The sequence below is a fragment of the Pristiophorus japonicus genome, unplaced genomic scaffold (genome assembly GCF_044704955.1).
Source record: "Pristiophorus japonicus isolate sPriJap1 unplaced genomic scaffold, sPriJap1.hap1 HAP1_SCAFFOLD_138, whole genome shotgun sequence".
Classification (NCBI taxonomy): Eukaryota; Metazoa; Chordata; class Chondrichthyes; family Pristiophoridae; genus Pristiophorus; species Pristiophorus japonicus.
The window spans coordinates 939770-951286 of NW_027251050.1; positions in this window are offsets into that span (position 1 = coordinate 939770).

Genomic DNA, 11517 nt, shown 5'->3' on the forward strand with positions numbered 1-11517 from the left:
CAGCTCGATCAATAAGGAAAATTATCGTTATTGATATAGAATAAGTACATTAAATTCCCCTTATACAAAGTTGAATAATAACCTTTACATCAATATCTAATAAACTAATGGATTTACACATAGAGGGAGCGAGAAAAACATATAAAAACAAACTGTTTGTAAGGTGTATTTGAAATTTTAAAAAAAACCTATGACACTCATCTCAGAACTATTACACTTTTGAATTCCCAAGTCACATCCGGTATGGCTGTAATTTGAACATTTTAAGTGCATGTTTAAGTACTATTACATGTACTGCGTCTTCAGTGCACCTGTGACATCTCACTTCAATGGGCAAGAACCTTATTGAAAACCTTACGCTAAAGATAGCCTTATTATTTCAAATGTGAATTGTCTTCATTTATAATTGTGATTAAGTGCCCTTTTACCCTAATCACCCACATTTGAACATACCGGCTCATCTTGAGGTTCAAAATGCCAAGTCCCACTTGGTTTCCTTTCCCCGTGGGCCCCAGGCTCTACCAATCCGGCTGGCATCCAGCTTCTGTGGGACGTGGTGGGGATTTGCGGGGCTGCTCTGTGTAACAGACACATTCTGAGTCAATTGGATTCAGGCGCAACAGTATTTAAAGCACGAGTCAGGCAGCAGGGCTTGGGTTTTAATTCCATCAGTTAGTGATGTATCTGTACACAGCCCCAATTGTGAGAATGCGATGTGTAATTACCCAAATCATCTAATATTAAGGTGTAAAGTTGTCCATTACATCACCGTGTCAAATGCAGTCCCATATGGCTGTGATTCTCCTGTATCTAATTCAGTAACTGTTGTATTTCTTGTAAAGTCCTTACTCTACAGCATGAAACCACACGAGGCACATTCAAGGGACAAGGCCACTCCGCGTCCTTAACTCTTTATTACAGCATTCCAGAAGTGATGACCCTGTGTAAGACCTCCCTTTATATACCTGAGTGATCAGGTAAAGAGTGTCTCCCACAAGTTCACCCCCTGTGGTCAAGGTATGCATCTGTGTTGAGTGTATACAGTAATACAGTGGTGTTACATTGTAGTTACAAATATGACATCACCTTCCCCCCGCAAAGTCTTATTGGGATCATAGGTTTAGTCTTTCAGGTGGTCTGCGCTCCCTTGTGGAGCGCCGCAGTTGGGGCTTTGGTTGTTGGACGTTGATGTGAGTGTCTGTCACCTGTGGTGATTTCGGCCTGTCCGGGCTGACCGCAGGGACAGTGCATTCTTCTGATTGCTCTTGTTGCACGTTCACTGGTGGTATGGTGAGCTCCATCTCATGGTCTTTTTCAGGTTCCTCCGTGTCATTGCTGAACCTTCTTTTTACTTTGTCCAGATGCTTACGGCATATCTGGCCATTGTTGAGTTTTACCACAATGACCCTATTCCTTTCTTTGTCAATTACGGTACCCTCGAGCCATTTGGGCCCCATGGCATGACTGAGGACGAATACAGGATCATTTCTTTCTATACATCTCCCCTTCGAATTACGGTCATGGTACTCGTTCTATGCCTTATGTTTGCCCTCAACCATGTCAGTCAGGATTGGGTGGATGAGGGACAACCGAGTTTTGAGTGTCCGTTTCATGAGTAGCTCTGCGGGCGGGACCCCCGTGGGCGAGTGCGGGCAGGACCTATAAGCCAGCAGGAGATGCGATAGGTGGCATTGTAAGGAGGGTCCTTGAATCCTGAGCATCCCTTGCTTCACGATTTGGAGGCCGGCTTGAGCGGCGCAGTCCTGACGTGGTTGATGCTATTGCCTAACATAAACTCCTGGAATTCATAGCTCATGAAACACGGGCCATTATCACTAACCAAGATGTCCGGCAAGCCATGGGTTTCGAAGATCGCACGTAGGCTTTCCACGGTGGTGGATGACGTGCATGAATTCAGAATGATGCACTCGATCCATTTCGAGTACGCATCTACTACAATAAGGAACATCTTCCCCATGAACGGGCCCGCGTAGTCAACGTGAATGCGTGACCATGGCTTGGTGGGCCAGGGCCACGGGCTGAGCAGGGCCTCCCTGGGGGCATTGCCCAGCTGGGCACATGTCGTGCACCTGCGAACACAGTGTTCCAGGTCTGAGTCAATTCCGGGCCATCAAATGTGTGACCGGGCAATGGCCTTCATCATCACAATACCTGGGTGCTCTCTGGAGTTCCCTGATGAACGCCTCCCTGCCCTTCTGAGGCATGACTACCCAGCTGCCCCATAGTAGGCAGTCGGCTTGGATGGAAAGCTCATCCATCCACCTGTGGAACGGTCTGACCTCCTCAGGGCATACTCCGTGTGCGGGCGCCCAATCCCCAGTCAGGACACATTTCTTAATCAGGGTTAGGAGGGGATCCCTGTTTGTCCAGATTTTGATCTGGCGGGCTGTGATGGCGGAGCCTGCACTGTCGAAGGAATCGACAGCCATGACCATCTCAGTGCTTTGCTCAGCTGCCCCCTCAGTGGTGGCCAGGGGAGCCTGCTGAGCGCGTCAGCGCAATTTTCAGTGCCGGGCCGGTGCCGGATGGAGTAGTCATAGGCCGCTAGCGTGAGAGCCCATCGCTGTATGCGAGCTGATGCATTGGCATTGACAGCCTTGCTGTCTGACAACAGGGATGTGAGTGACTTATGGTTCGTCTCTAACTCAAACTTCCTACCAAAGAGGTACTGATGCATTTTCTTTACACCATAGACATATGCGAGCGCTTCCTACTCAACCATCCCATAGCCCGTTCTGCTTGAGAGAGTGGCCTGGAGGCATAAGCCACAGGTTGTAGCTGACCCTCAGCATTACCCTACTGCAACACGCACCCAACCCCATAGGACAAGCATCACATGTCAGAACTAAACTTTTGCAAGGGTCGTACAGAGTCAACAGCTTGTTTGAACACAGTAGGTTTCGCGCCCGATTAAAAGCCCGTTCCTGACAGTACCCCCAAAACCAATCGCAACCTTTATGCAGGAGCACGTGTATTGGCTCTAACAACATGCTCAAGTTCAGCAGAAAGTTCCCAAAATAGTTCAACAGTCCCAGGAATGAACGCAGCTCCGATGTGTTGCAGGGCCTGGGTGCTCGTCGAATTGCCTCTGTTTTGGATTCGGTGGGCCGAATCCCATCTGCAGCAACCCTCCTGCCCAGAAACTCAACCTTGGGAGCTAATAACATGCATTTAGACTTCTTCAGTCGCAGGCTTACCCGGTTCAGTCGGCGCAGCACCTCCTCCAGGTTGTGGAGATGTTCCTCGGTGTCTCGACCCGTGATGAGTATGTCGTCCTGGAATACGATTGTTCCAGGGATGGATTTAAGCAGGCTTTCCATGTCGCATTGAAAAATTGCGGCCGCTGATCGAATGCCAAATGGGCACCTGTTATACGCAAACAGTCCCTTGTGCGTAGTGATGGTGGTCAGTAGTTTAGATTCGTCGGCCAGTTCCTGGGTCATATAGGCTGAAGTGAGGCCCAACTTGGTGAACAGCTTGCTGCCTGCCAGTGTGGCGAAGAGGTCCTCCACTTTTGGGAGCGGGTATTAGTCTTGTAAGGACACCAAATTGATGGTGGCCTTGTTGTCGCCACGGATCCTGACAGAGCCATCCACTTTAAGAACGGGGACGATGGGGCTCGCCCAATCGCTGAAATCAACAGGCGAGATGATGCCCTCTTGCAATAGCCGGTCCAATTCGCTCTCGATTTTCTCCTGCATCACATACGGCACCTCTCTGGCTTTGTGGTGCACTGGCCTGGCGTCCAGGGTGATGAGTATCACTACTTTAATGCCTTTGAAAGTCCCGACGCCCGGTTGGAAAAGTGACTCGAATTGTTGTTGGACTTGTGAGCATGAACTTCGCTCCAATGAGGACATTGCGTGAACATCCCCGCATTTCCAGTTCATCTCGGCTAACCAGCTCCTCCCCAACAGTGCGGGACCATTGCCCGGGCCAATCCAGAGCGGCAGCCGGTTCACTAAGCCATCGTGCGTGACAGCCAACATTGCACTGCCTAGCACCGGAATGATTTCTTTGGTGTAAGTCCTTAATTGTGTCTCGATACGTTCTAATATGGGTCTACTGGCTTTGAGTGGCCATAGCTTCTCGAATTGTTGAACGCCCATGAGTGACTTTGAGTGGCCCCAGTGTCCAGCTCCATGCGTACTGGGATACTGTTTAATAAAAGCCTCATCATCATTGGTGGCGTTTTGGTGTATGAACTGTTCACTGCATGGACCCGCTGAACCTCGGCGTCCATCGATTTGCCCCAAAAGTCATCCTGCCTCACAGAACCCTCTTCTGGTCCATCTGCCTCATATATTAGTCTGGTTGCAGGCTTTCTGCACATACGAGCTAAATGGCCACTGAGGTTGCAGTTTCTGCAGACAAACTGTTGGCTGAGTGTTTCCCCCCACACCTCCAGCACGAGTTAAAGTTTCCATTGTTGGGGATAAAAGGGCTGTGGCCAGAAATTCCGCGCTGACTGTCCCTCTGACTGCTCTTAAGTACCCTATTAGTCGGTGTCAATGGCCCCATCCCGGGCCGCATTGTCTACTGTGATGGTGTGAACTTCTGTTCAGCCTGCCATTGTTTCTGTTGAGGTCCTACTCTGGGGTCTATTACTGCCTGATGAATGTCGGACTGTCTTTGCCTACCCGCAGGGCTCTGAGTAGCATTGAGGATGTTGACTCCTTGATCCATCGCTGCATTAGAGGCAGAATTGCGCGCGTAAATCATTTTCATCTCTTCCTCCCACGCCATGAAAGTCTGAGCCAACAACGCCGCCGCTTCCAAGATCAAGTCCTTGGTCTCAATTAACTTGTGAAAAATTCCCGCATGACCGATACCCTCGATAAAGAAGTCCCTTAGCATTTCCCCCCTGCAGGCGTCTGTGAACTTACAGAGGCTGGCCAAGCACCTGAGGTCCGCTACAAAGTCCGGTATGCTCTGTCCTTCACGACGTCGGTGGGTGTAGAATCTATGTCGAGCCATGTGTATGCTGCTCGCTGGCTTGAGGTGCTCTCCAATCAACTTGCTAAGCTCTTCAAAGGTTTTGTCTGACAGCTTTTCGGGTGCCAGTAAGTCCTTCATGAGCGCGTAAGTTTTTGGCCCGCAGCTGGTCAAAAGATGAGCCCAACGCTTGTAGGCCGCTGCATCCCCAGCCAGTCTTTCATGATAAAGCTCTGCTGAAGCCTCTCAACAAAATCGTCCCAGTCTTCCCCAACACAGTACCGTTCATCTGTGCTACCGGTGGTCATTCTCGTGGGTCGTTGTTGTGGAAAAATATTTCCGAGACTGTATAATATATAAAGAGAGGTTTATTAAATCGGAGACAAAGCTTTGGGAGAAGTGTTAGAGACCCCTGTCTCTGAACCAACTTCTCAATTTGGTATCTCCAGTGAGGTTCTTTTATCTTACAAATTACGTCACTTTACATCACATGCTTTAGCACTAGTCCTTAAGTCTAATCATCGCATTCATACAATTACTATCCAAGGCTGAGCTCTGGATATAAACCAGCCTGCATTGTGACAGGGCATTATAAACAAGTGCAGGCCTTTTGGCACCGGTATAGACAAACATACCCGCACTTATCTCTCCAGTCGTTCATTATCTCACTTTCCTATCTCCATAACTCAAGGCCAGCATACCTTGAAGTCTAACTGTGTTTTTTATATAAAGCATAATGCATCAGTATTGTCCCTTACAAAATTCATTAAAGGGGAAAATAAAAACAAATGTTTGGTCCCATATACTAGTCAAGTATATGTCCAAAAATCCGCTCCAACAATATTCCCCCTTTTGGTCCTGGAGGATGTTCACGAAATCCAGATGACCACAATGATAGTAGCATGGTGTCATATATTCGTCCTTTGGGGTATGTTACTTCCCTGATGTTCTGTATGTCTACCTTGCCTGTAGCTCTAGGCTACCCTTCAAAGATAGTGGTCAGTGTCAACTTTATCTGTTTCTTTATCCTTGGTGTCTTCAGGTATTTCCATCAGGTGTGCTTCTTCTTCGGCGATTACACTGGCTACTGGCATCAGTCGAGCCATCATAACTTTACAGCAGATATTAAAACACCCGATAATCAGACAGCAAGTAATTATTATTACAACCATGCATAAGATAGGACCCCCAGGGTTCCCCTAACAGCCAATCAAACCAGCCAGATCCTCCTGCTGTCGTGGATAACTTCTTTACCTCCCTTCTTATGTGATCAGTGAGGTTGGTTATGTTTTCTGAATTATCGGGAATGTAAGTGCAACATTCAGCTCCAATTAAGGCACATGTGCCCCCACTTTGTGCTAGTATCTAGGGCCATTCGGTTCTGGAGTACCATTGTGCATATGGCTACCATTTCAGCCGTTATGCCCTCTATTGCTTCAGCAGTGTTGTTAACTATCTGTTCCAGTACCCTCTCTAGGTTACGTAATTCATCCATGGTGCGTCCTATCCCGAATGGGAGCATCATGACCCCAAATAGCCTCTCTACCGGGGTAAGATCTCGTCTTAGTCGACCTGGTATCTGTCCTTCTGCTAAAGTACGTACCCGTCTGACAAAAGGGGACCACATATCCCAAATAACAGGACCCCCTCCAGTCCTGTAGCAACCAGGGGTAGGCCTTATGCCCGCACACAAAATAAGTGCCATTGTATGCTGTTCGATTCGATCCCAATCTCTCTCTCAGCCCCCCGTCGCCACCTAATCTTAGGGTCCCAGTCCTGACTACTTGTCTGATTCTTCAAACCCTCGATTTTAAAGAACCCCTGGTTTGTTGTTTCGCTACCTGTTATGTTCCACCTGGTGAGGTTAAAGCATTGCATACAATTGCTATATCCTGCTACAAAACCTGTTTCCTCACCAGTCAGGTTTCTAGTGAAACAAATGTCAGTGGTGGGCCTTCCAACTCCTGAGGTGTTGGTCAAAACCAGGAACGGGGGTCGTACCAACCTATTGTATTCCGGCTGGTACCATCCGTCAATGCATCCAAAAGGTAACCCCGATCTCCACGTTTCTTTATCCCCACTCTTGTTCCAAGTATCATTTACTTTCCCTGTACTGTTTTGTCGCATTACCCACTCTGCTACTTCCGAAATGTTAAGGGAGATTGGCCTCAAAGGGATGCCTCCTTTGCGATGTATGGGGATGTGCGAACATACCCAGCGACTAGAAAAGTTCTCATTTTGCGCATAAACATAAGACATGTACAAAAAGGTATTCACATGTAACTCTCATTTCGGTCTAGCTAGCAGGCCGGACCTAACACAAACTATGATAATCGCACCGATCGCAATATATAGTTTCATCTTATTACTCTATAATTAACAAATAGTCAAAGGCAAATTGGCCGTATGGCTTGCTTGAAGAATATCTCGCTGTCAATCTGTAAATAGACAAACAACAACAACTAATATGTGTGCTAAACGGCTGGTTCAAAAACCTTAAGCTGGGTCCGATGCTTCCATTGTCCGTCCCCTTTAACATCGATGCAGGCACAAGTGTCCCTGCTGATTATAACCTCATACGGTCCTATCCATTTTTGGGGCAAACCCCGGTTTTCCCGGGAGGACCCTTACCATAACGCGACTTCCCGCCAATGGGACTTCAGGGAGCTTTGTAAGCTCTGCTTCCGCGTCTCTTTTTTCCTGATTGTCCCTAACTAATTTACGCAACCCTTTTAATTGAGTACTTAGTTCCAAAACATACCGTTTTTTAATGGGCCTACATCAGCCCCCCCTGTTATGATGTTCTCTGGTAATTGCATCGCCCTTCCTGTCATTAGTTCATAAGGGGTTAATCCGGTTGTCCGGTTTGTCGTCGCTCTTAACTTCATCAATATAATGGGTAATACTTCTGTCCACGTTTTTCCTGACGTTTGCATGGCCTTTGCCAGGGCGTTCTTAAGGGTACGGTTCATGCGCTCTACCATTCCAGAACTCTGCGGGTGGTAGGGGATGTGGAATTTTTTGTTTTATGCCCATCAGTTGGCATATTGTTTTTACAATTTTTCCGGTGAAGTGGGTGCCTTGGTCGGAATATCCTTGCCACTGTTGAGGCAGTGCAATCACGTGTGGGGAAAGCTTCCACCCACCGGGTAAATTGATCTATAATCACTCGACAATATTTTTTTTTCATGGGATGGGGGCAAAGGACCTGTGAAATCAATTTGTATGTGTTCCCATGGCCCCTGTGGACGGGGCTGGTGTCCCATTTTAATTTTAATGGACCTGCCTGGATTATATTGTGCGCACGTAACGCATCGATGGCAATATTTGGCGATATCTCTCCCCATCCCTTTCCACCACCAACCTCTTCCAAGACTCCCGGTCATGGCCTTTCGTCCTGAATGAGACAGGCCATGATGCAACTCCAATAAGGTATTCTGTATGCATTCAGGCACCATTACCTTGTCGTTTCGTCTCCAAACGTTATCCTTCCCTTGCGTTGCGCCCTGCTTTGTCCACATACCTATTTCCTCCTCAGAAGTGTCCTGGTGTAGTTTCTCAATACTTATCTGTTGGTCTCGGGCCCCAGCGGCACTGACTGAGGCTTCCTCACACTCTTCCTGTTCTAATGCCTTCTGAGCAGCTACGTCTGCAGCTTGATTCCCTGGTGACTCAGCCAATCTGGACTGGTTCGGTCCGGCTCCCTCCTGTGGGCTTTAATTTTAATAACCGCTACCTGTTGTGGTTTATTACTGGCTGCTAAAAGAGCTTCTATTCTCAGCTGATGCTTTATGGGATGTCCGCTAGTTGTGATAAAACCCCTTCTCCCCCATGCTGTCATATAATCGTGTCCTACCCCGAATGCATATCTACTGTCCGTATAGATATTAACAATCTTATTTTCCGATAATTCCAGTGCCCGGGTGAGGGCTACCAGTTCTGCCACTTGAGCTGACGACCCCCCATTAATTCGCCCTGATTCGACTGTCTCTAGATCCTGGTTAACTACGGCCCATCCGGTACGAGGTAGTCCCTCTACGTATTTTCGTGAGCCGTCCACAAACAAGGTTTGTTCTGCGGTATGTCCATATCCTCACATACCTCTTCGCAAAAGTGGGGTTCCCCCTCACCCATCATACCTTCTGCGGGGTTGTTTCCTACATCCCTAATTATGGTTACCGCTTTGTTGGGTGGTAACAGGACTGCTTCCCACTTTGCCCGTCTCATATTAGATACGGTTCTCAGTTTTCCTGTGTTTAACATTTCTACCAATGTGTGTTTAGTGTGGAGAATGATGTTTCCAGTCATCACCACAGGCTCGCTTATTTTTACCGCCCAAGCTGCGCAATCTAGCGCGGCTATACATCTGGATAACCCAGTCACCACCGAGCTTTCAGTGGTAGAGTAATAGGCTATAGGTCTCCTTTTATCCCCGTGATCTTGGGTGACCACGGCCATATAGAACCCACCTTCATTGTTACAGTGGATATGGAAATCCTTACCCATGTCAGGCAGTCCCAATCCAGGTGTGGAAACTAGTTCTGACTTGAGTTTACTATACGCCTGTTCTTGTTCAGGGCCCCACTCTATGAGGTCTAGGGCCGGTTTCCCCCCTTTCACTAATCTTTGTATTGGCTCAGCAATTTTTGCAAAATCAGGGATAAAGTTCCGGCTGTAATTAAAGAGGCCCAGTACCTTCCTCACCCCCCTTACCGTTACTGGTCTAGGCATGTCCTTGACAGCCTTTTTCCTATCCGAGGGCATTTCTTTCAGCCCCTTTGAGAGGCAGTACCCTAGGTACAGGACCTGGGATTTCCCTACCTAGGCCTTTTTGGGTTAACCTTAAGGCCCGCCATTTCCAGAGCCCTTAATACTAAGTATAGGGTTGCCTGATGTCCTTCCTTGGTTTCTGAGGCTATTAATATGTCGTCGACATATTGTAAAATACTATTTCTTGCCGGTACCTCTATTTGTTTTAGTATATCACTCATGACTCGATGGACTATGGCAGGACTATTATGGAATCCTTGTGGTAATCGGGTCCAAGTATATTGTTTATCCTCCACCGTGAAGGCAAATTTTTTTTGTGATTCTGGGTCGAGGGGAAGAGCCCAAAAACCATTGGCTATGTCTAGGACTGTAAAGATCTTATGTTCAGGGGATAATCCATTAAGGATTGTGGAGGGGCTGGCCAGTATCGGGTGTAATTTGGGCGTGACCTTGTTAAGGGCAGTGTGGTCGATAGTGAGTCTATAACTCCCATCTGGTTTCCCTACCGGCCATGTTGGGGAGTTAGTGGTGCTAACTGTTTCTTTTAAGATACCCTTTTCCACTATCCATTTTACTATTTCTACAACCGCTGTTCTAGCTTCAGGTCTTATAGGGTATTGTCGATGTGGTTTATGAGGTGGTCCAGGGACTTTAATAGGATCCAGCTTCGCCTTTCCAGTATCCAATTTTGTCTGTGCCCAGACCCCGGGCACAGAGGCACATATGCCTCCATACCCTCCAGTCCCGATAAGCCAGTCAGTTTTTGTGGCTGTAGCTACACCTATACTTTCCAAATGGTGGGCTATCTGTCCTAAATCTCCCTTACTGCCATCCGCCTTTGGCCATGTCAGTTTCCCCTTGCCGCAATCAATCAGGGCCTTAAATTCCCTCATTACATCATTCCCCAATATTGTTCCCTCACAATTCTTGCATACGTAAAATCTCATGGGTATATATAAGTTATCAATTTCCACCAATTGGGTGGTGCTCAGGTAGGCCAGTGTGGGCCGTCCATCTATTCCGTTTATCAGAGCCTTCTTGTCGGTGACAGGAAGGGGCATATTGGTAATGGATATTGAGGCTCCCGTATCCACTAGCATCTCACACTGTCGGCCCACTACTAGTGCAGACACATATATCCTTCCCTCCTTTTTACTTTGTACAGGGGCTGCCGGACATCACCGGGTGGCTTTGTACGCCTGCCACTGCTGGTATTCCTGTTCTGACAGGGTCCTTGCCTTATTAGGATAGCCATTTTTACCATAGCATGTCGCTTCCAGGTGCCCTTTCTTACCACAATACGTACATTGCTTTTCACTGCCTTTCCCTTTGCATTCCCTGGCAAAATGGCCCGGTTTTCCACAATTATGGCAAGTCCCCCTTTTCTGCCCTCCTCCTGTTCCTGTGGCAGAGACCTTTTCCTGCTTTATCTTTTTCTTTTCTAAACTGCTAAAGCTTACTGTTTTAGCCTTTTTCAAAAATCCCTTTTACACCTTCACAGATAGCTCACCACTTGCCCAGGAGTTTGACCTGATCCCTGAAGGTATTTCTAAATTTAAAACTCTTTTTTTTTTACTGAGCTAGAAGCTTTTGTGTCAAGGTTTTACACAAAGGAAAATGGGAGCATTTTAAAAGGCATTCTTTATCTCATTCCTGGACTAAATTTATGTCTTTCAACCCAATTGCATGTTTTCTTTCGACAAGTAAGTGAGCATGTCAAATAAATTCTTTTTTTTTACTACCGGGACCATGCATTTTTTTATCTTTTACTCAACAAACCTATCCTTTGTG